This window comes from Erythrolamprus reginae, chromosome 4, assembly GCF_031021105.1.
Source record: "Erythrolamprus reginae isolate rEryReg1 chromosome 4, rEryReg1.hap1, whole genome shotgun sequence".
Classification (NCBI taxonomy): domain Eukaryota; kingdom Metazoa; phylum Chordata; class Lepidosauria; order Squamata; family Dipsadidae; genus Erythrolamprus; species Erythrolamprus reginae.
The window spans coordinates 15,933,145-15,957,921 of record NC_091953.1 but is presented as its reverse complement, the minus strand read 5'-3'; the positions used below and the strand labels follow the sequence as shown (position 1 = coordinate 15,957,921).

Here is a 24,777-nt window from a genome sequence, read left to right as displayed (position 1 = left end):
TATTAAGAAAGCTCATTAGTAGACCTTAATTAGTAAGCTTGGGTTTGTGTGTGCTGCATTCTTTGTGGTCTGTAGCTAGGGCAGGACAGTTTCTTAAGCTTAGAAGCTGTGCCAGGTGAAATTTGATACAACTATTAAAGGCATTAATATTAATTTTATTGTTAGGTTGCAACTTTTTTCCCCCTCTTGTCATACAAATGGTCTTTATAAACTACCGAGTAATCAATTTTCTTTTTCTCTTTCTGAAGTGGGCTACATTCTTGTTTTCACTATAAGCCTCCACTAAAAGGACAGACAACTATTAATGCTAATCCCTTCTTAATGTTTTAAAGTATTGGATCTGTTATCATTATGTTATTCTGAAGTTGACTGTTAAATATTAAGTCTTAGATATTTTTCCTACTATGTGGTTCTTGGGTCTTGTGTAGCACTTTCAACAAAGCATTTTTAATTGTTCGTTTGGAAAGCACGGTGAACGACTTTGGGTAAAATGTATTTGTAGCATAATCCATTTCTGGAGTCTTTGATTGAGCTGTTTCCTAGAGACCATTTCAGGAAACATTTAATGCATTGTGGAAACTAATAGGGTTAGTTCTGTGAAAAAAACACAAAACAACTTGACAGTGTTGAGAGAAAAACTACAACAGTAGAATAGCAATAACATAAAGAGAATCGAGTATCTTTACTAATTGCAGGGCATGCTAATTTACAATGATGTGAGCAAATGTAAGACCCAAATGGACAGACTCTTGGAATTGCTTTGTGTGCAAATATAGTAGAAATTATGTACATTTCATATTTCCATACCAACATAAAATTCTGAGAAGATAACTACTATCCTCCAATTCTTAGAAGTGATGCTATTAGTATGTCTTGGCATGTAATTCCTAATCTTATTACTGAACTGCAAATCTAATATACAATAAGAGCACATTTACAGAGTGGAAATGTAAAAAACAAACTTATTACAATCTTTTATTATGAAATTCAATTTATCCCATTAAATTAGTTTCTATGCTACTTGTAGAAACTTCTGTTTGGGTAGTTTTGAAAATTAGGCCCATATTTTAATATAATATGTGCATTAGAACCATATTACTTAACCTAATAATGTTCATTTTTGTCCCTACATTTGTATATTTCTGAGTTTCTTTAAAAAAAATTCATTAACCATATTTGTCTGGCGACAGGAAAAAAACAGAGCAGTTAATGAACTTCGTTTGTTTCCCATCATGGGCAAATGTAAATCTAACAGAATTATAGAAGAAGCTATTCAGTACTCTGAGCCGAATCGTTGTTCAGTGCATGAATTCAAAATAAAGTTTGCCCAATATTTGCCTATCCAAACATTACTTTGACCCCAGGTCAGTGGCTTGAATTATCAAACACCATGGTTACTGATTACATCAATAATGCATACATCAGTAATCAATAATCATAAAATACACAGGCTAGGAATTCTAAAGTTCACTAAAACAAAATAGTAACGTGCTGGGGAAGGGTGATGAATTACTTTAAAAAGCTTTTTCTTCATTTCTTTTATAAATTAAGTAACTTATACTGTTGTGGGTGATCTGATTTTTAATGTAAATAACATCGGACAAATATAAAAAGCAAAATGATACAGTATGTTGGGTTAATTTGGAAAAATACGCAAAGGTTGGGAAGTGTCAGTACCTGCAAAAATCAAAATAAATGCAGGCAATGTTTTTCCCTGCGATATTTTATGAAAACAAAAGTCATGTTTTGAAGGAAAATGATAAAGTATTGAACGTTTTGGAAATTCAGTGTTGAAGAAGACCACCAAGCATACCAAAAGTGGCCAAGACAGCATGCGATTGGATCGTGCAATAAATCAACGCGGAGTTGAGGCAGAAATGATGTGGCTGTAATGATCCTACTTTGCACATTATGCAGAAATTCAATTTCACCAAAGTCCATAATTTCAGGAAGGTGGAAGGGGGGGGAAAAGGAATAAAGTAAAAGGTAAACATGTGTTTAGAGTCACTTACTGTATTTTTTGGAGCATAAGACGCACCGGCGTATAAGACACACCTTAGTTTTTGTGGAGGAAAATAGGGAAAAGAATCTGCTTACCAGGTATTCATCTGAGTAGCATCAGTAGCCAGCATATTATTTTATCTCCTAGTTAGGGCTTAAAAAAAACTTTATTTGGAGAAAGTAACAATGAAAGAGCTTGCAAGCGGGTAAGAGCTAGGAATACCATTAGCACCTGGTTAGGGCTGGAAAGAAACGTATTCAGAGCAAGTTAGACCAATGGGGAAAAAACCTGCAAAGACTTAGGGGTTGGAAAACATTCTTCACAGAGAGTAACAATGAAAGAGCTTGCAAGTGGGTGAGAGCTGGGAACATCATTAGCACGCCTGGTTAGGGCTGGAAAGAAACTTATTTGGAGCATGTTAGAGCAATGAAAAGAAATCCTGCAAAGACTTAGGGCTTGGAAAACATTCTTATGGCAGAAGGTGGTCCTGTCAATCTTGGCATGCCATAGAATAATGATTTATGCTACAGAAGGCAGAGTCTCTGACTCAGTACTAGGAAAAATTTCCTAATGGTTTTCAATAGTAAAGTTGTTTAGCCCAACGGATTAAAGGTGTTTGGGGTGCTTATGGTTTATTGCACCGAGCAGTATATACTCGGTGGCCCAAAGCTTTAATTTTAACTCCAGATCTAATCAGAGCAGAGTTAAAAGGTCCAGCAGAGGATCACACATTGATAGGACCAAATGAGCAATATATAACTGCATCATGTTTCTCTTAAGCTTACTTAAATTATACGTTTTTAAATAGGAATTTGGTGATGGGGTCAGTGGGCTCTTTGTCTTCCTCCTCCAGCTGCAAATCTCCTGCAGGAAGGCAGACTAGCTGGTTTACATGATGCCAACAATACTATAATGGTTTGACAGCCGGACAACTTCTTAACGCTGGATAGTCGTCATGTTTAATGTCCCTTGGATGGTAAACGTGGCAACAGAGGATATAAAATCTGGCAGTTGTCCTGGGTCAATCATAGCTGAATGGCTGCTTTGCTCCCAGATGCTCATTGAGCTGCCAAAGTAGAAGAGAGAGAACTACAAAGTGTTATGTGCGCATGAAGAAAAGACATAAAATTATCATATGTTTATTAAACAAACCTACATTCCTGCCCAAATCTTTACTGTAGCGTGGTTCGGCTATAGTATTAAACACTGATTTGATTTGTTTACTATTGACTTAATCTGATTAAACATACCTTCTCATTATGACTTTGTTGCAAGCACCTGCCTTTTTAGATTATTGGTCATATATTAGAATTTTGAAAGTAAGCACAAAAGTACTCCCACCCAAGGGTTGCCATTGTGTTTTGTTTTCATTTTTTTTCAGCATTAAAGCTTTATAAATCAATAAGATGTTACGCTTGGGAGCTTGTAAGGGCCAAGTAAAATGTTAATGCTGAAACATCACCTTGGGTACGATAAACGCTTCTGACCATAACAAAATCGGGTGACAACCAAACATTTTGCAAACTTTTTGCATCTGGTCGTGAACAAATACTTGGGTGGTAATGAAACACAATTGTGGTGATTTCCTCAGCTGCGGTGCATTCCCCTTCGGCGCCATTTTGTTTTGCACGTGCGTGTGCAATCAGTCTCACTTGCGGTCACAACCAAATCGGGTTGGGATAGGAGGTTCTATTGTATTTATTTAAGTTAATTTATTATTTATTTAATTAATTAGATTTCTATGCCACTCTTCTCAACTGACTCAGGATTAATCTCCCTCATCCACCAATTGTATTTGTCTCTGTGTATGCATATATAACATGTATTGTGTCCTTAAGAGAAACAGCTTAGTGTAATGGTTAAGGCACCAGGCTTAAAACCAGGAAAGTTCTAATCTTGCCTTAGGCACAAAGTCAATTGGATGACCTTGGACCAATCGATTTATGTCAGGGGTGTCAAATTCAAGGCCCGCAGGTGGATCCAGCCCGTGAGGTGCTTAGATCTGGTCCATGAGCCCACCCTGGAAACATCAAGGGACTGGGCAATGGTGTCAGTGCCAGCGAAAACGGAGCTCAGGAAGCTGCACACAGACCACCGGGCTCCATTTTTGGCTGTGACATCTCTCTGCAGCCCTCTGTTTTCACTGGCAGAGGTTTGCAGGAGGCTGTTGTGACCAAAACCAGACCCTGACATAGTTCCCTCTAAGCTGAGCAGTGAGCAATCGCTCACTTAAAAATCATCATCAACTCAGAGTTTTCCAAACTTGCCCAGAAGCCGAGAGGGAACGAGTGAGAGGGAAGGAGAGAGAGAGGAAGAGAGAGAAACAGATAGAAAAAAGAGAGGAAGGAAAAGAGAAAGAAAAAGAATGGGAGTAAGGAAGAGAGAAAGAAAATCAAAATCTAGTTTGAAACTAGCTCAACTATTTAAGTGGCATTTTGATATTGATAGAGTTGCCCTATTATGAGCTCACTCTTATAGACACACAGCACAGTATTTTATTTTGAAATTCTCTGAGGCAAAACAGGGTGGGTTTTTTGTTTGTTTGTTTGTTTGTTTGTTTGTTTGTGTATGTATGTATGTATGTATGTATGTATGTATGTATGTATGTATGTATGTATGTATTTATTTATATCTGTGCCGCCCAGTCCCGAAGGGAATGCTGCTCAGACACTATACTTTTCCGCCCACCCCCCAAAAAAAATTAGAGGGAACACTGGACCCTGAGTGTGCCACACAAGGCCTCTTCAAGCTCTGTTTTTGCTAGCAGAGGGTTTCAGGAGGCCGTTGCAGCCAAAACAGCCTCAATGAGTGATGTGCAACTGGCCATGCCCCCCTAGCTCTCCCCCCCCCAAGGTCAAACACAATTCTGATTCGGCCCTCAGTGAAATCAAGTTTGATACCTTTATTCTATGTCAACCTTAGGAAAGAAGTTCCAGCAAAATTCTGCCAAGAAAACTGTAGGGACCAGTCATAGAGCTGCCAGGAGTCAATGCTAATGCCTAAAGCCATGATGGTGAACCTATGGTGTATGCATGCCACAAGTGGCACTTGAACCATATTTTGGTGGGCATGTGAGCTCAATTCCAACATGCATGTGTGTGCTGGCCGCCTAATTTTCTGGGCCCACTGGAAGTCGGGAAACAGGCTGATTCCAGCCTCTGGAGGGGCTGTTGGAGTGTTTATAGGAGCTTGGGAAGAACGAAAATGGCCTTCCCAGCCCTCCCAGAGGGCCTTCGGAGGCCAGAAATGGCACATTTCCCAACTTGAAATGGGACATTTCTGGCCTCCAGAGGGCCTCTGTGGGTGGAGTGGAGGCATTTTTGCCCTTCCCAGGCTCGTAGAAAGGCTCTAAAGAGCAAAAAATGGGTGCACCATCGCATGCCAGGAGTGGGGGAAGGGTTATATGTGCATAGGTAGGGAGGGCACATGGAATTATGGGTGTGGGCATGAACATGTGTGAACACTCCCATATTCCCCCCCCCCTTTTGGCACATGAACCAAAAAAACTTCACCATCACTGGCCTAAAGTATTCTGGTATCAATAAAATAAAGGAGCAATTTCTCATATACTTAATAAACATAGATGTTTAATCTTAAACTAAAGCTATTTACAATATATATATTGTTTTTAAAAGATAGGAAGTAGTATTGGAGTCCCTTTCCCCAAGCCAACTTTTGTATATTTCTCCTGTTTGATTAATGCAAAATGCAAAGCTATTCACCTGTTTTGACTCTACATTTGTGTCTGCTTGTCCTGATATACAACTGCTTGACCAAATGTAATATAGTCCAGAGTCTCAGTGCGGTCCATTTAATCCCACATCCTTTCATGTCTGATACAATCCAACTTTCTTTCTGGAGAGAAAATTTCCTTCTAAGGCCATTAGTTCACTTCACTGGGTGTTAGCCAATTTTCTCTGGTAACTGCTAGGTCTTCTCTTATTTGCTGCACAAACAACATATTTTCTACTGCTCTAAATGTATGCATCATTATAATACGTATCTGTCATTCCATAAAATAAAAACAAATTTGTGTCAGAAAGAAGAGAAAAATCAGAATTCTTGTGGGTTTTGTGCCTGTGCTTTGCAAAGAAGCATGGGGGAATGCATGAAATGAAACGGAATGGCCCACAGCCAAGAATTTGACCAGTTACTTCAAAAACATGCTCTCAAACTTTTTAAGTTACTGCCCGTTTCATCTCGTTCTTTGTTTTCATCTTTCCTGCAGCAAACTATACATAACATTCAGAAAGACGAATGACAATAATTTTAAACAAAGGGAAGCAAAATTCATAAAGGATAAAAACAGGTTTGAAATACAGTACATGAAGATCTGGCACTAGGAAATAATGAGGAATTCTGTCATCCCATAGTTTGATATTAGTTCTCAACAAGAGTAGGTTTGTCCAAGAGCTTAAACCTTTAAGTCATTTTTCTGTTAGTTAGATTTTATGGAATGTATTGAGAATCTGGGGGAATTTAGAAACAATTAGACACTTGCTGCTTCTCCAAAACTCCATATAATGTCAGAGAAAACTTCCTTCCTTCCTTCCTTCCTTCCTTCCTTCCTTCCTTCCTTCCTTCCTTCCTTCCTTCCTTCCTTCCTTCCTTACTTACTTACTTACTTACTTACTTAGCGTTTGCCTAAGAATCTTTGCCAAGTACTACCAAATGCAGGGTTTGCAGTCCTGCCCTTTTGCTACGTGCTTGCTGGCAGGATACTGACTCGAATGTCCTGCTTATAACCAGAAGATGGTTTCTCCTTCCCTTTGCCTGGTGACCACAAACCTTTACAAGCCGCTCCGAGTCTTCGGAGAGGAGCGGCATACAAATCTAATAAATAAATAAAATGGCAGAATTATGGTTTGTTAATAAGAGAGCAAATGCAAAAAGTCTGAACTTTCGCATTCTCTTTTTCACTTGATCTTTATAGCCCGGTAATTTCTAAACTTGGTCTGATATTGCATCACTCTCAGAGGAAAACAATTAATATTAACTTTTCATCACAAATCAGTGAATTATTGCACTGTTCAACTAATATCTGAGGAATATCTGAGGAACACTATTCAACTAATATCAGGATTGGGGATGAAGGAAGGGAGAAAACAACTAATGTTTTCCCTCTTCCTTCATCCCAAATCAGTTTATATGTACATGTATTTAGGAACGTTTGTTATAATGGTAAAGTATAATACAGACTAAAGAAAGAAAAGAGAACAGAAAGAAAAATAAAACATGCAAAGGAATAAAGAAGGAACAAACAAACAAAAGAAAGAGCAAGAATGTAATAAGGATGTATGTGTTGGGTTTGACTTCCAAGCTTCATCACAAATGTAAACAAATTTAGTGACTCTTCCCCCCTTCTAGGGTTATAAACATTTATCTCCTCATCCCATCTCTTATCTAAACAATTTTTTTAAAAAATCAAATTTTCAGTTCTGGTGTCAGTAGAAACTCATAAAAGGTTGCCAGCCAGAAGTAATAACATATCTTGGTAATATATCTTGCATATAATGTAACTCCTGGGCTTTTCTACATCAAATAAATGAAAACATTGCAGTAATTTTAGTGATATAATGCAAGTAATTACCCAACCTTCCTCTGTTTTGCGATCAACTAATTTTTTTACTAAAAGTACTTGATAATTGATGAAATGTTACTAATGGTGTGATATCCACACTAGCCACAGTCATCCCTATATTCAAAAAAGAAGATCCAAGTAATGTTGAAAATTGGGTTGAGACACTTACAAAGTCACGGAATCAATCGTAAACCAATCCATTACATTTCACTTAGAAACTAATAACCTACCTTCCTACAAACAATTTGGTTTTAGGAAAAATATCTTATAATCTGCAACTCTTACACTACAAAAACATGGACCACTCAATTTGATCAGGGTAAAATAATAGACATAATTTACATAGACTTTTGTAAAGCCTTTGATTCAGTAGTACACAACAAACTACTTCTGAAACTAAAATCGTATGGCATCTCTGGGCCACTACATGATTGGATAATGGCATTGCTGTCTAACAGACAACAAGTGTTTAAAATAGAAAGTGCCATATCAAATCCTACTCCTGTCAACAGTGGTGACCCTCCAGGCAGTGTTCAAGGACCAACACTCCTCATACTCTACATAAACGATCTTTGTGATCATATTATAAGCAACTGTGTTCTCTGCTGATGATGTTAAACTATTTAATATTACCGACAATGCTGCTACCCTTCAAAAAGACCTTGACCATGTAGTAGAGTGGTCAAACAACTGGCAACAAATGCTCTGTCTCACACATTGGCAAAAAGAATCAGAATACAAAATATAAACATGTAGATGACCCTCACTCTATAAAAGACCTTGGAGTACTCATATCCAATTACAGTATCTAAGTGCTAGAGCCCACTGTAAGAACATTGCCAAAAAAGCACTAAGAGTTGTTAATCTAATCTTACGTACTTCTTCTCTGGCAATATTTTACTGATAACCAGAGGTTACGAAACATTTGTTGGACCAATTCTAGAATACATCTCACCTGCCTGGAACTCGTACTGCATATCAGACATTAATATAATCGAGAGAGTCCAGAAATATTTCACAAGAAGAGTCCTTCACTCCGCTGCTTGTAACAAAATACCTCACCAGATTTGAAATACTGGGATTAAATAATTTACAACTACGTCACCTCCGATCTGACTTAAATGTAGTTCATTATTTTATTTTATTTATTTATTTATTTATTTTTGTCCAATACACAATGAGGGTTTTAATGGGTATATATCTATATACACAAAGTAAAATACATGATGAAGGTTATAGAGGAGATACTTACAGTAAAATACAGTAATACCTCATGATACGAACTTAATTGGTGCAAGGAGGAGGTTCGTAAGACGAAAGGTTCGTAAGACGAAACATTGTTTCCCATAGGAAACAATGTAAAGTCAATTAATCCGTGCAACCAAAAAACCCCCCGCAAAAAAACGGCTTTCGGCGACTGCTGGGAAGCCGCGCGGCTGTTTTAATAGGTGACAGCCGGCCTGGGGGGCTTCCCAGCACCCCCCGAACCTGGGTTCGGGGTTCGGGGGGTGCTGGGAAGCCCCCCAGGCCGGCTGCGACCTTTTAAAACAGCCGCGCCGCTTCCCAGCTGTCTCCGAACGCCGAACGCGGAAGTTCAGCTTTGGCGTTCGGCTTCAGGAGACAGCTGGGAAGCGGTGCGGCTGTTTTAAAAGGTGGCAGCCGGCCTGGGGGGCTTCCCAGCACCCCCCCAAACCCCGAACCCAGGTTCGGGGGGGTGCTGGGAAGCCCCCCAGGCCAGCTGCGACCTTTTAAAACAGCCACGCCGCTTCCCAGCTGTCTCCTGAAGCCGAACGCCAAAGCCGAACTTCCGCGTTCGGCTTCGGGAGACAGCTGGGAAGCGGCGCGGCTGTTTTAAAAGGTGACAGCCGGGCTGGGGGGCTTCCCAGCAACCTCCCGAACCGAACCCGGGGTTCAGAAAATTTTTGCCTCTTATGAACTTTGTTCGAGTTACGAACCGGCGTTCGGGACGCTTCTGGGAAGCCCCGCCGCCCGGCTGTCACCTTTTAAAACAGCCGTGCGGCTTCCCAGCAGTCTCCGAACGCCGGTTCGTAACTCGAAAAAAGTTCGTAAGAAGAGGCAAAATTTTTCTGAACCCCGGGTTCGTATCACGAGTTGTTCGTAAGATGAGGGGTTCGTATCTTGAGGTACCACTGTATATCTAAGAAATAATAGAAAAGAAGATATAGGAATAGAACATATCAATGAAAGAATAGAAGAAGAGATATAGGAATAGAAGAAAGGTATAGGAGATATAGGAGAGCAATAGGACAGGGGACGGAAGGCACTCTAGTGCACTTGTACTCGCCCCTTAAAATGTCCTTCCTGTTAATGATTACTTCACCTTCAACCGCAGCATTGCACAAGCACGTAATAGATTCAAACTAAATGTAAACCGCTCCAAACTCGACTGTAGAAAATACTACTTCAGCAACAGAGTGATCAATGCCTGGAGTGCACTACCTGATTCTGTGGTTTCTTCCCCAAACCCTAAAAACTTTAACCTTAGATTGTCTACAGTTGACCCTCCCCGTTTTTAAGAAGTCTGCAAGGGTATGCACAAGTGCACCACTGCCAACCATCCCTGAACTACTGTTCTATTGTCCTCTTTTAGTGTTACTTTTTACTTACGTTTACTATACTATACATGTTTGATAAATAAATAAACAAAATAAATATAAATAAGGCTATTAAGGAAGCTCATTCTGCCTTTCACTTTGTCTTTGGTGCAATATAATAATAATAATAATAATAATAATAATAATAATAATTATTATTATTATTATTATTATTATTATTATTATTTATTAGATTGTATGCTGCCCCTCTCCGAAGACTCGGGGCGGCTCACAACAATAAACAGTATACAATAAACAAATCTAATATTTAAAAAAAGAGATATCTAAAAGCCCATTATATAAAACCATACAACACAAGCATACCATATATAAAACTACATAAGCCTGGGGGAAATGTTTCAATTCCCCCATGCCTGGCGGTATAGATGGGTCTTAAGCAATTTACGAAAGACAAGGAAGGTGGGGGCAGTTCTAATCTCTGGGGGGAGTTGATTCCAGAGGGCCGGGGCCACCACAGAGAAGGCTCTTCCCTTGGGGCCCGTCAGACGACATTTTAGTCGATGGGACCCAGAGAAGGCCAACTCTTTGGGACCTTATCGGCCGCTGGGATTCGTGCGGCAGAAGACGGTCTCGGAGGTATTCTGGTCCAAGTACCAGAATCTACCAACATTTCTTGTGCTTATTAAAGTTTGAAAGAAAAGTCAGTAAAAGCAGGGCTTTTAGCGGAGATTTTTCTGCACATTCAGTTCAGCAATAGCTAAACTATGTAACTAATTTCATGCCGTTAATAATGTTTTCTCAGCTTTAAGTGAAAAAACACAAATGCCCATTTGTTTCAATGGATGACAACCACTAGGGAGCTTGTTAAGAGATTCTTTTAACACCTACAGTATATGGCTGCTAATGGTCCAAATACAGAACCATTTCTGCTTTTGACTTCCTTTCCCATCAAGGAAACTTTATAAGCACACACTTGTGGGATACAAATTGAAATAAATGGCAGTTTTTGACCTACAGTGTCAAAACAGGACTCTCAATTTCAGCCAGCATAAAGTGAAATGCACTCACTATTTTGGAAGGGAATAATCTGCATTCTGACTTTGTATGGCGAAGAGAAAGAGGAAAAAAAATATTCCAGTTTACTGTAATTGAAGTACTGCACATTTTTAAACTCAACTCCCATTTTGTGCCTGTTTTAAAAGAAACCTCAGAGTAGAAACTACTCTGATTTTAGATTATTTATTATTTATTGATTTAAAAGATTTAAATGGTACAATGGTTAGAGTGCAATACTGCAGGCTACTTCTGCTACCTGCTGGCTGCCTGCAATTTGGCAGTTCAAATCTCACCAGCCTTCCATCCAGTGGTGAGTTGTAAATATTTTTGCTACCAGTTCACACTCATGTGCGTGGCACTTCTGTACATGCGCAGAAGCATCCCGGGTGGCGGTGCCTCCTGCCACTGGTGCTACTGGTTCTAAGAACCAGTCTGAACCGGGAGCAACCCACCGCTACTTCCACGTGGAATGTATTTGCAATGCTTCCAGGGTTCCAGGGTCAAGTGATCACCATTTGTGAGCTTCTCAGTTGGCTTCTGACAAGCCAAGTCAATGGGAGAAGCCACATTCGCTTAACCATGATATGGTTCTCTTAACCAAAGTGATTTACTTAATAGTCATGCAAAAATTAAAAAGTTGTAAAGTACTGATTGATTTTATTATTGTGATTGTATGTGTATTGCATGTGTATTAGAGAAACATCATTAGAGAAACATCTTTCAGTTGTGGCGAGGGGGGCGTTTGCCCAGGTCCGCCAGGTGCACCAGTTGTGGCCCTATTTGGACCGGGACTCACTGCTCACAGACACTCATGCCCTCATCACCTCGAGGCTCGACTACTGTAACGCTCTCTACCTTTGAAAAGTGTTCGGAAACTTCAGATCGGGCAGAATGCAGCTGCAAGAGCAGTCATGGGCCTTCCTAAATATGCCCATGTCACACCAACACTCCGCAGTCTGCATTGGTTGCTGATCGGTTTCCGGTCACAATTCAAAGTATTGGTTATGACCTATAAAGCCCTTCATGGCATAGGACCAGAATATCTCCAAGACCGTCTTCTGCTGCACGAATCCCAGCAACCAGTTAGGTCCCACATAGTTGGCCTTCTCCAGGTCCCGTTGACTAAACAACGGGACTAAACCCAGGGGAAGAGCCTTCTCTGTGGCGGCCCCAACCCTCTGGAACCAACTCCCCCCAGATATCAGAGTTGCCGCCACCCTCCTAGCCTTTCGTAAGCTCCTTAAAACCCACCTCTGTCGTCAGGCATGGGGGAACTGAGATATTCTCTTCCCCCTAGGCTTATAAAATTTATGCATGGTATGTCTGTATGTATGATTGGTTTCTTAAATTGGGGTTTTTTACATTACTTTTAATATTAGATTTTTTCATATTGTCTTTTTACTGTTGTTAGCCGCCCCGAGTCTGTGGAGAGGAGCGGCATACAAATGTGTAAGTAAGTAAGTAAGTAAGTAAGTAAGTAAGTAAGTAAGTAAGTAAGTAAATAAATAAATAATACACATACAATATGTCACATGATACCCAGAGACCAGTCCAAACACACATAACAATAAAAAAAATCCCACCCACTACATATTCCTCACCCTGGACCACCCAAACATCTTAACCAAGTAATACTGTCCAACAGCTCACTGATGGTGACTCCTTAGTTCATTGTTAGTACGAGTATAGCAGTAAAATTGGATGTAACTGACTTAGCAACTGCCTTATTTAGCAATGGAAATTGTGGTTGGGGACTATGTATATTATAGATTAAGAGAAAATAGATATCAACCAAACAGGAAATTATTCTGAGTGATTTTCCAATAATCAATGTACAAATGTTAGGAAAATGGCTGATTTTACCTTTATTAGAAATGTCAGAAAGAACTACGAGAAATGACTTGTTTCCTTTTAAATAATGTGTTAACATTTTTCAGAAATGTTAAACGCAGAGCAATTGGAGAAGCTTAATTGTTTTTAGGTTAATATTAGTAAATAAAAATAGCAAACGTCTTGAATCATAAATGTGAACTGGCGCTTCATGAATTCTTAGTAAACTGTGCAAGATGAAAAAGTTACCTAAGGCATAAAAAACCCTGTACAGCTGCATCCCACAGGTGGTAATAAACCATAGTGTTAATATCAATAACACAAGCCAAAGCAAGTGACTATGATATGGCTTACATGATTAACTTGGTAGAATCGTTTGGACATCATACCAGTATATTAAGGTTTATTGTGTATGAACTTACCCACCATCTCATCTTACAATGAATAAGATTCTTCCATTCTTGTATTAAATACAGTGGTACCTCTACCTACAAACGCCTCTACTTACAAACTTTTGTAGATAAGAACCGGGCATTCAAGATTTTTTTGCCTCTTCTCAAGAATCATTTTCCACTTACAAATCGGAGCCTCCGAAACTAACCATAAATGGCAGGGAGAAACCTCACATGGGGCCTCTCTAGGAATCTCCTGGGAGGAAACCAGGCTGGAAAAGGCAGGGACAAGCCTCCGTGGGGCCTCTCTAGGAATCTCCTGGGAGGAAACAGGGCCTCCACCCTTCCTGTGGTTTCCCCAATCAATTAAATTAAATTAAATTTATTAGATTTGTATGCCACCCCTCTCCGAAGACTCAGGGCGGCTCACAACAATGATAAAAACAATATTACAGTGGCACAAATCTAATATTAAAAGAAATAACTAAAATCCTATGATATTAAAACCAGACAACACATACATACCAAACATAAATTATAAGGAGCCTGGGGGAAAGATGTCTCAAATCCCCCATGCCTGGCGGTATAGGTGGGTCTTGAGTTGTTTATGGAAGACAAGGAGGGTGGGAGCAATTCTAATCTCCGGGGGGAGTTGGTTCCAGATGCCCGGGGCCGCCACAGAGAAAGCTCTTCCCTTGGGGCCCGCCAGACGACATTGTTTAGTCGACGTGACCCAGAGAAGGCCAACTCTGTGGGACGTTATCGGTCGCTGGGATTCGTGCAGTAGTAGGCGGTTCCAGAGGTACTCTCGTCCAATGCCATGTAGGGCTTTAAAGGTCATAACCAACACTTTGAATTGTGACCGGAAATTGATTGGCAGCCAATACAGGCCACGGAGTGTTGTAGATACGTGAGCGAATCTAGGAAGCCCCATGATGGCTCTCGCACACACGTTCTGCACGATCTGGAGTTTCCAAACACTTTTCAAAGGTAGCCCCATGTAGAGAGCGTTGCAATAATCGAACCTCGAGGTGATGAGGGCATGAGTGACTGTGAGCAATGATTCCCTGTCCAAATAGGGCCGCAACTGGTGCACCAGGCGAACCTGGGCAAACGCCCTCCTCGCCACAGCTGAAAGATGTTTCTCTAATGTAAGCTGTGGATTGAGGAGGACGCCCAAGTTGCGTACCCTCTCTGAGGGGGGGGTCAATAATTCCCCCCCAGGGTGATGAACGGACAGATGGAATTGTCCTTGGGAGGCAAGACCCACAGCCACTCCGTCTTGTCTGGGTTGCGTTTGAGTTTGCTGACACCCATCCAGGCCCCAACAGCCTCCAGGCACCGGCACATCCCTTCCACTGCTTCGTTGACTGGACAATCGCACACATTATTTGCTTTTACATTGATTCCTAATGGAAAAATTGCTTCTTCTTGCAAACTTTTCTACTTAAGAACCTGGTCACGGAATGAATTAAGTTCGTAAGTAGAGGTACCACTGTATTCATTTGTTTATTAAATTTGTTTATTAAATTTGTATGCCGCCCCTCTCCGTAGATTGAATATGTACAGTTAAATATTGTATTAGATTACCCCATATGTCGTTTGATATTCACTAGAGAAAATGAAAATGGGGATACAAGGATTCCTATACGTTAGAACACAGTCAATAATGTTATCCACATAGAATTACAACCATATGCATTGCTTATATAAAAAAGCATTGCCTGCCATCAGCAGGTAGCCAATTAGCCCTGCGATCCTGAACATAATGAAATGCAGTTAGATGGGTATTTCTTCTGACATTATCCAAGTATTGGTTACCGTTCTCCAAGGATTGCCTTAGCTCTTAGCATCTTGCCGTTATTGCCTTGCTATTCCCCACTGGCAGCGGCATATGTTGATACACTTATCACTATCGGAGTGCATAGTTCACCACTCCCTTAATTGGGCTGTGGTTTTCCAGGGAGGGAGGATAAATACTCCATTCTTTTCGCGATGGTCCTTCTTAAAGAGCTACTGACCGATGCTGAAGCAATGTTTAAGAACATCTCTGCTTCAGTTTCTAAACCTTGGACGATCTCTTCATGTCTTCCTACAGCAAATAACTAAGCTCCATCCATTCTGAGATGAAAGGTATGTTCTTCTGTTCTAGCATTTCTGCTGAGATCTATCTGCCGTATAAAACGGGGACAACTCTTTAGGCTTTAACATTTATCTGGAGGGGCAGGTCTATAGGATGATGGTGTGAGGTGCATGGATTTTATTCGTTCAGCACCTCTGGTTTAAAGATAGTCAAGAAAAGCTAAGCAAAGCCGTAGAGAGGAGCTGCCAATCCAAGCAGACAATACAGTATTAGGTTAGTTGAAGAAATGGTTCCATAGATTAGTAGCTTTGTGTTTGATTAAACCAACCTACAGTACTTCGCTCAATCCTGAAAGCAAAGAGTGAAACTTCACTAATGGAGAGCTTAACATTTTAAGGGATTAATTGCAAAAAAAATCCTATTTGTATGACCAAATAGGATGTTAATTACGTATAATTAATTAGTGTGTGTTTTTAAAAAATAGATTTTAAGAAAGTTATCACAAAAGACTGAGAAGTAGCGGGATCATTTTATCCCAACATCCTTTTTCCTGATGTTTCCTTATATCAGTGGATGTTACGAATTTCTGTGAAGTCTTGTTTGTGTAATTTGGATTGTCAATGCTCACCTAAGCAAGTTGGCATGCTTGATAACATGTTCCTTTATTATTGTACAATAAATATATATATATTTAATTTTTTTTAAATTTTATTTACAAATATAATACAAAATACATGGAATACATAAAAAGGGAAAAAAAGAGAAGAAAAAAAAGAAAAAAACCATACATCCAAAAATACATATTAAAATATAGGCAAGTACAGGATCAGTATATATATTCTTCCGAAACAATGTAGATTTTCTTTAGCTTTGTTACAGTTTATTATCAAAAATTGATTTGCCAATATAACCAACAGAGATCATTTTAGTGTTTTAGGGGGAAGTATCTTTTAGAAATCTCTGGCATAAAGCAAAACTAATCATTTCTAGAAACCAAATAAGGAATTCTGCTCCTACATTTCTTTGTTTTGTTAAAATAATCCCAAATACTACCATGAAAAACCCTGTACCGCAATGGACTTTATGCACCTGTGCCTTCTCTGAATTCCATGTTGTGATCTGATTTATAGTAGATGGTACAATATTTATTGTAAACTTCAGCTTGGTGCTAAAGAAAATTTAATAGTTTTTTCTATTCTAGGGGTGAAATCTTGGTGCGGCTGAAATCAGTGGCAAGTTGCTTGAGACACCATTGTTATTTCTTGGCATACATTGTTTGGGAAATAACATAATTAACACTACAATCCTATGCATGTCTACCCAGAAGTAAGTCCTTCTTGTGGGTCCAATTTTTTGGTTGTATACATAAATATGTAGAAAGATGCATCAATTTGGTAAGTTGGTAAGAAACAAATACTACAAGAAATAATTTTCATTTAATTCCTGGAGAGTTTTAAACAAATTGCTTGTAATTAGTGATGGGCGAACCCAATGGTGTTTGGGTTCGGCAAGTGTTCGGGTTCGGATGAACTTTACGCAAAATTCGGCCAAACCCGAACCGAACCCGAACCCGAACGGGGAATCCCACCAAGAGATCCGGGGGTGGAGCTTTGATGTCACATATACCGGCAGGTTGCTAAGGGTGCCAAGGTGATTACTTCCTGGATTCCATGGAATCCAGGAAGTTATCACCTTGGCGTCCTTAGCAACCTGCCGGTGACGTCAAAACTCCGAATGCCGAACGCGACCCCGAACTTTGCCTGAAATTTTAAAAAAAATCGTGTTCGTGTTCAGCATACCGAACACCACAAAATTTGGTACGGACCCGAATTGTGCAGGTTCTGTTTGCCCATCACTACTTGTAATACAGCCTATAAAATAGGGAAAATAACATTTCTTTGTTTCATGAATAGAGTTTGGTCTTTTTAAATATAATTTATCATGTTTATTCCTCATAGTTTGCTGAACTTGCAACTTGGAATTTAGTTAAAAGAAAGAAAGAAAGAAAACCTTGAACTAAAGTATAGTATAGTTCCCAAAAAATGGAAAACAGTGGTACAGTACTTCTATTTAAGAACTCTTTTTGCCTCTACTTAAGAACCATTTTCTACTTAAGAACCCAAGCCTGGAAAAATTTCCCAGAAAATTTGAGAGCGGCATGAAGGCCTGGCCAGTTTCCTGCCATTCCCCCTGGTTTTCTCTCTCTGGTACAGGAGGCAGCCTCGCGCTGGGTGTATGGGAGGCGCGTGCTCCTCCTCGCCACCTCAGAGTCCCCCCTTTTTTTTAAAGCCTTAAAGTTTTGTATTTCTTTGATTCCCCTCACCTCACCTTCTTCCTTCAGCAGCGACTGTCCTCCTCCTCTTCTTCCTCCTCCTGCTCCCACCCAAATTCCGAACTTTTATTTCTTTCCTAATGGGTTTGCACACATTATTTGCTTTTACATTGATTCCTATGGGAAAAATTGCTTCTACTTAAGAACCTTTCTACTTAAGAACCTGGTCACGGAATGAATTAAGTTCTTAAGTAGAGGTACCACTGTATGCATTCAAGGATCCAGATTTCCATTTTGGCCACCTTTGCATTAGATGACCCAACCAAAGATGAGGGTTTGAATAGTATATTATCTAAGCATTGTTTTCCTTTAGTTTTAACAACAATCGTCTAAGTTTGATTCTTTGTCTTTATTCTACAAGGAACTATTTATACAGGTTTCAAATATAGATTCTTTTTTTAATTGAAAAATGATTAAATCTTGCAACAATTTCATTCGATTCAACTTGCAACGGTCTTGCAACTGTTGTACAATTTCATTCAAACTCACGTGGGTTTTTAGAATTGTTTTCTACAGTAAATGCTTGCTAAATTTTAGACAAAATATCATGAGATTTAGTGATTTCCTAAGATTTTGGCTATTTTATTAATTTGCTGATTTTGTTAAAATTACATTTGGAAGGGAGCACATGCACACCATGGCCAATAGTTTATTTATAGTTTGCAAACTTTCAGTGCTAATGCTTTATTCATTTATTCGATTTTTATCCCCCTCTATTATTATATAATAACTCAAGGCAACAAACATACATAATACTCTTTTCTCCTCCTATTTTTCTCCTATTAACAACAATCCTGTGAAGTGAGAAAAAGTGATTGGCACAAAGCCACTCAGCCAACTTTCATGTCTAAAAACTAGAACTCACAGCCTCCTAGTTTATAGCCTGATACTTAAAGTGTTGGTTATGACCTATAAAGCCCTTCATGGCACCGGGCCAGGTTATCTCCGGGACCGCCTTCTGCTGCACGAATCCCAGCGACCAATTAGGTCCCACAGAGTGGGCCTTCTCCGGGTCCCGTCAATTAAACAATGTCGTTTGGCGGGACCCAGGGGAAGAGCCTTCTCTGTGGCGGCTCTGGAACCAACTCCCCCCAGAGATTAGAATAGCCCCCACCCTTCTTGCCTTTCGTAAGCTTCTTAAAACCCACCTCTGTCGTGAGCCTTGTGGGAACTGAGATATTCTTTCCCCCTAGGCTTCTATAATTTATGTATGGTATGTTTGTATGTATGATTGGTTTTAAAATAAGGGTTTTTAGCTGCTTTAGTATTGGATTGTCGCATGTTGTTTTTACCACTGTTGTTAGCCGCCCCGAGTCTACGGAGAGGGGCGGCATACAAATCCAATAAATAAATAAATAAATTGGCTTTGCACATAAAGTTTTTGTAATCAATATAGAGAAAAAACTTGTGAATTACTGTCTTAGAAGATCCCCATGTGCTTTTCCTCCACTATATATGCTGTTACAGTGAGAAAGTTGCTGATCTTTAGTCTGTTAAACACTTATTAATTTACAAAGTTCATTTCCTAAAGTTATAATGTTAACTTCTGGATCTGAGTATTGTTCAAAAACATTGTAATTTTCGTATCTGAAATCTACAGGATTTTTGTTCAGTTTGGTACTACCACTCTCCTAATTGGTAACTCCATTTGAAATAATTTTCAAATAAGCATTTTTGTCCATTTAGAACTGGTCTAATGCACTTATAACTATGGAATAAATGGGACTTTTCAGCAAGATGCCGTATTTACGAAATAATTAGGTTTGAATACTATTAAATTGTAATGGAAAGTCCATTAGTATGACTTCTGCTGTTTATTTCAAGAAAACAGTGGCATTGTGTCATAATGCTCAGAAACCACGATTGTATTAATGCAGTTGCTGAGAGAAACTCTTAAACATGGATTTGCTACAATTTTCTTAGTATTGGTCCTGCTTGCAAGATCCACTTGTTATGCACTCTAGCTGCCTGTTCACTTAGCAAAGGCATCAAAGCATCATGTCATAAGGCTTTATTCTACACGAAGAACCTGACACTGATTGGGGCTAAATGGCTCAAGGTCACCTAGATCAGGGGTCTAGGTTGGCTGGGGAATTCTGGGAGTTGAAGTCCACCACGCTTAAAGTTGCAAAGTTGGTGTTCTGTCGGGTTCTCTGGTAGCATCCTCCCAAAAATGCACAGATACAATTTCAGACACACACAGGTTTGAAAATTCAAACCAATGTTCTTTATAATGAAAATTCACTTAAACCAAGCCCTCTTTTGGTAAAGCAAAGAGCACTCGTCTCCAAACAAACTGGTAATTTGTACAAGTCCCTTATCAGTTCTGTGATACTTAGCTTGCAGCTGTGAGGCAATTCACAGTCCTTCTTCTTTCACAAAGTGAAACACAGTTTGCTCTGGTTTAGTTTCAAAGTGGGGAAAAATCAGCACACAAAAAGTCAAAGTCAGTAAAGCAGTCACGAAACACAACGATCAGATAATCCTCCACAATGGCCAAACCCACAGGCTGCTATTTATAGCAGCCTCACTAATTACCACAGCCCCACCCAACCACAGGTGGCCTCATTTTCTTTGATAATAATCTCTCAGTTGCTGTTGCCTATGCATCGCTCTCCACATGCGTGGCTGTATCATTAACTCTTGTTCTGAATCCAAGGAGGAGCTAGATAATTGATCTCCTTCTGAGCTGTCTGCCACACTTTCCTCCTCCCTGTCACTCATGTCTTCTTGGTCAGAGGAGCCTTCATCAGCAGATTCCACCGGGGGGGGGGGGGGCAAAACAGGCCTGCAGCATGTGGATGTCTCCCCCACATCCATAGTCCTTGGGGCAGGAGCTGGGCCAGAGCTAACCACAACAGTTGGAGATCCTTGAATCCTGATCCCTGTGCCTAAGGAAAACAGACAGTTCTCTACTTATGCTTATTAACCATTGGAAATTATAACAGGTTTGAAAAGTTACTTACGATCCCTTTTAAAGTAATGACTGCCACACAATCTTGGCTGTAATGCAATCACATTTCAAGCGCTTGTTAGCCAGCTTAATTTACAACTGGTTGCAGCATTGCTCAGTCAAATGATCATGTTTTGTGACTTTTTTTTTGCTGTTTTCTAGCAAAAAAAATTAGCAACAACTGGATAAGCTGGATTTGGTTTTACAACCAAACGATTCACTTAACAAACTGTGACGACTTATTTAGCAATCATTGTAAAAAATGGTCATAAATGGTCCGTAAGAACTTGAAAACCCATCTATGCTGCCAGGCTTGGGGTCACTAGACCCTAGCTTCTGGCCAACGAATGTGATATATGCTTGTTGTTTGAATGTGAATGAATGATTTTTAATGTTCCAATGTTTTTATAATAGTTAGTTATATTAATTGGATTTTAGATATTTATATTGTATACTGCTTTTTGATATGTTGTCAGCCGCCCCGAGTCCTCGGAGAGGGGCGGCATACAAGTCCAATGAATAAATAAGTCCATGATGATCGGATTTGTGATCTCAATGACTTACAAACAAAATTCCAGGCTCAGTTATTTATTTTATTTATTTATTTTGTCCAATACATTGAAGAGAAAGATATGTAATAATATAAGTAAAGAAAAGAATAGAAGAAAAGATATAAAAGTGTAGGTGAACATATTTGAAAGGAAGAAAAGATAAATGAGATAAGGAGAGACAATTGGACAGGGGACGGAAGGCACACTGTTGCACTTATGCACGCCCCTTACTGACCTCTAAGGAACCTGGAGAGGTCAATCGTGGATAGGCTAAGGGAAAAATGTTGGGGTTAGGGGTTGACACTACTGAATCAGGTAATTAGTTCCACGCTTCGACAACTCGGTTGCTGAAGTCATATTTTTTACAGTCAAGTTTGGAGCGGTTAATATTAAGTTTGAATCTGTTGCGTGCTCTTGTGGGCAATACTTAGATCGTGTTTTAGGCGACGTAGTTCTAAGCTTTCTAGACCTAGGATTGATAGTCTGCTTTCGTAGGGTATTCTGTTTCGAGTGGAGGAGTGAAGGGCTCTTCTGGTGAAGTATCTTTGGACATTTTCAAGGGTGTTGATGTCCGAGATGTGGTATGGGTTCCAGACAGATTAACTGCATTCAAGGATGGGTCTGGCAAAAGTTTTGTAGGCTCTGGTGAGTAGCGTGAGATTGCCAGAGCAGAAGCTGCGTTGGATCAGGTTAACAACTCTAGAAGCCTTTTTGGCGATATTGTTGAGTGGTCTTTGGCACTTAGATCATTTGATATTAGTATTCCAAGGTCTTTTACTGAGTGGGGGTTGGCTGTGAGATTTTGTTTATTCAGTTTATATATGAGGTTCAGATTCTTTTTGCCGATGTGGAGGGTAGAACATTTGCTGGTTGATATTTGAAGTTGCCATGTGCTAGACCAATGTGAGACAAAGTCGAGGTCTTTTGGGAGAGTAGATGTGTTGTCCGTGGTGTTGAAAAGTTTTACATCATCGGCGAAAAGAACACAGTTGCTTGTGATATGATCGCAGAGGTCGTTGATGTAGAGAATGAATAGAGTAGGTCCTAGTACGCTGCCTTGGGGAACGCCACTTTTAACCGGGACGGGTGGAAATGGCGCTTCCAATTTTGACAACTTGTTGCCTGTTTGACAGGAATGCAGTAATCCAGCTGTGGAGGAATCCTGAGATGCCATAGGATTTGAGTTTTAGGAGTAGTTGAGTAGTTGAGTTTAGGAGTTGTGGTAATAGCTGGGGTGGCACAGCAGGTAGAGTGCTGTACTGCAGGCCACTGAAGCTGATTATAGATCTGTAGGTCAGCAGTTCAAATCTCATTACCGGCTCAAGGTTGACTCAGCCTTCCATCCTTCCGAGGTAGGTAAATGAGGACCCGGATTGTGGGGGCAATATGCTGGCTCTGTTAAAAAATGTGCTATTGCTAACATGTTAGATAGATAGATAGATAAACAAACAAACAAACAAAAAGTCAAAGATAATCTGTACAACAAGGATCTCCCCAGTTGAAATCCAGCACGCCAGAATCACTCTCTTGTTTTCTTTCTGTAGCTGCAGTCCAAAACGTGGCCTCCTTCCCAAAGATTGCTTTTTTTATCTGCGGGACAAAAATATGTGAAACTCCTGACATCATGCTTAGTTTTGCGTTCTGTATCTAAACTTCCATTCTTCAAGATTCTGATCTTAAATTTTGTTGCTCACAGTCACTTCCCTCTCTTTGATTTCTCAGATCTACTGCCATTTGGATTTCTGCCTTTCTCCCTCTTCTGTCCAATTCTGAAAGATAAATTTGAGTTTATTCCGTCACCTAGTATCCCCATTGTATTCAAAGTCATTATCACCTGGAATTGATAATCATTAAGAATTATTATGGCTGGTCACACACAGTCGTGGCTAGACTAGACTAGATTTGGTATTTGTATCCAGCTGTTGAGTCCTTTCCAAGGACTTGAGATAGGGAGATATTGATGTTTGATGCTCTTAGAGGTATCGTTACAGGATGTAAGCTGTTCCCAGCAAAGCTGCCTTTAGCAATTGACCGATGGTCATTTTGTTGGTGTTCAAGTGATGCTCCAGCTGTTTTGGGATTGCATTTAAAATATTACCATTAGTATTGCTAATCAGTGCAATGCATTTCTTTTTTGGCAGTGTGTTTCCTGAAGGATAAATGAAATAGGAAGAGCTGTTTGCATTTATGTATGTGGTAAGGTTCTTTGATAAACTGTAGCACTGTATTTTCTCTCCTGCTAAATTTAGAACCCACAATCAATATCAGGGCTTGAATAATTGTAAGCTAAGTATCTCCTCAGATAAATATGCAATGAAAAGAATTGATTGGTTTTCTTTTCTATCGTTGCAAATATTTTGATATCGTTTTGCTTTGAAATTTTAAAATGCATGCACCATTTCCAGGAAGCAAATTACATAGCAATTATAAACTTTTGCACAGTTTCATGCACATCCAAGTAATGCTGAATTTAGAAAAAAATGCAGAATATTTAAAACAGACTAAAATGGAACTGTATAGGAGAATCTGCGGTGGAACCACAATTCACTAAAGCCTCTTTAAATAAGAATTGTTAGTATACTTATCCCTTTGTGACCACTACATAGCAATCCCTTTATTATTTAACAAAGTATACTTCTGTAATTGTAAATGGTAATAACATTTTGAAAATTTATTGGCCAGCATTTATTTGTACCTCGTGTCTTTTAACATGTTTTGGAAACACATTCATTGTAAGGGAATCTCAACTGCTAATGTGCTTTTTGCTACTAAAAGAAGGTGCAGTTTGTATTCCCAACAGATCTGTGACATACCAGTCTTTCTCCAGTATGATTAAAGACATACTATGTATTTTGAATTTTAGATCAAAAGGTTAACATATTCTTTATCAGTGATGGCGAACCTATGGCACGGGTGCCACAGGTGGCACATGGAGCCATATCTGCTGTCACGCAAGTCGTTGCCCTAGCTCAGCTCCAACGTGCATATGTGTGCCGGAGAGCTGATTGTTGGCTCTTCTAGAGCACTGTTTCCCAACCTTGGCAACTTGAAGATATCTGGACTTCAACTCCCAGAATTCCCCAGCCAGCATTCGCTGGCTGGGGAATTCTGGGAGTTGAAGTCCAAATATCTTTAAGTTGCCAAGGTTGGGAAACACTGTTCTAGAGAGCCTCCCGGGGGGGATGGGGAGGCTGTTTTTACCCTCCCTCGGCTCCAAGGAAGCCTTTGGAACCAGGGGAGGGCAAAACACGAGCCTACTGGACCCACCAGAAGTTGGGAAAGAAGCCGTTTCCTGACTCCACAGGGCCTCTGTGGGAGAGCAGTTTTTGCCCTCCCCAGGCATTGAATTATTGGTGTGTGGGCACTCGCGCATGCTCTTTCGGCACCCAAGGGGAAAAAGGTTCACCATCACTGTTCTATA

At 39.9% G+C, this 24,777-nt stretch overlaps 1 protein-coding gene across 1 annotated transcript in view; it reads left to right on the top strand.

The window, feature by feature from the left end:
* TRPC6 (transient receptor potential cation channel subfamily C member 6) overlaps positions 1–24,777 on the top strand; it is an 85,652-nt gene that overhangs the window by 28,157 nt on the left and 32,718 nt on the right.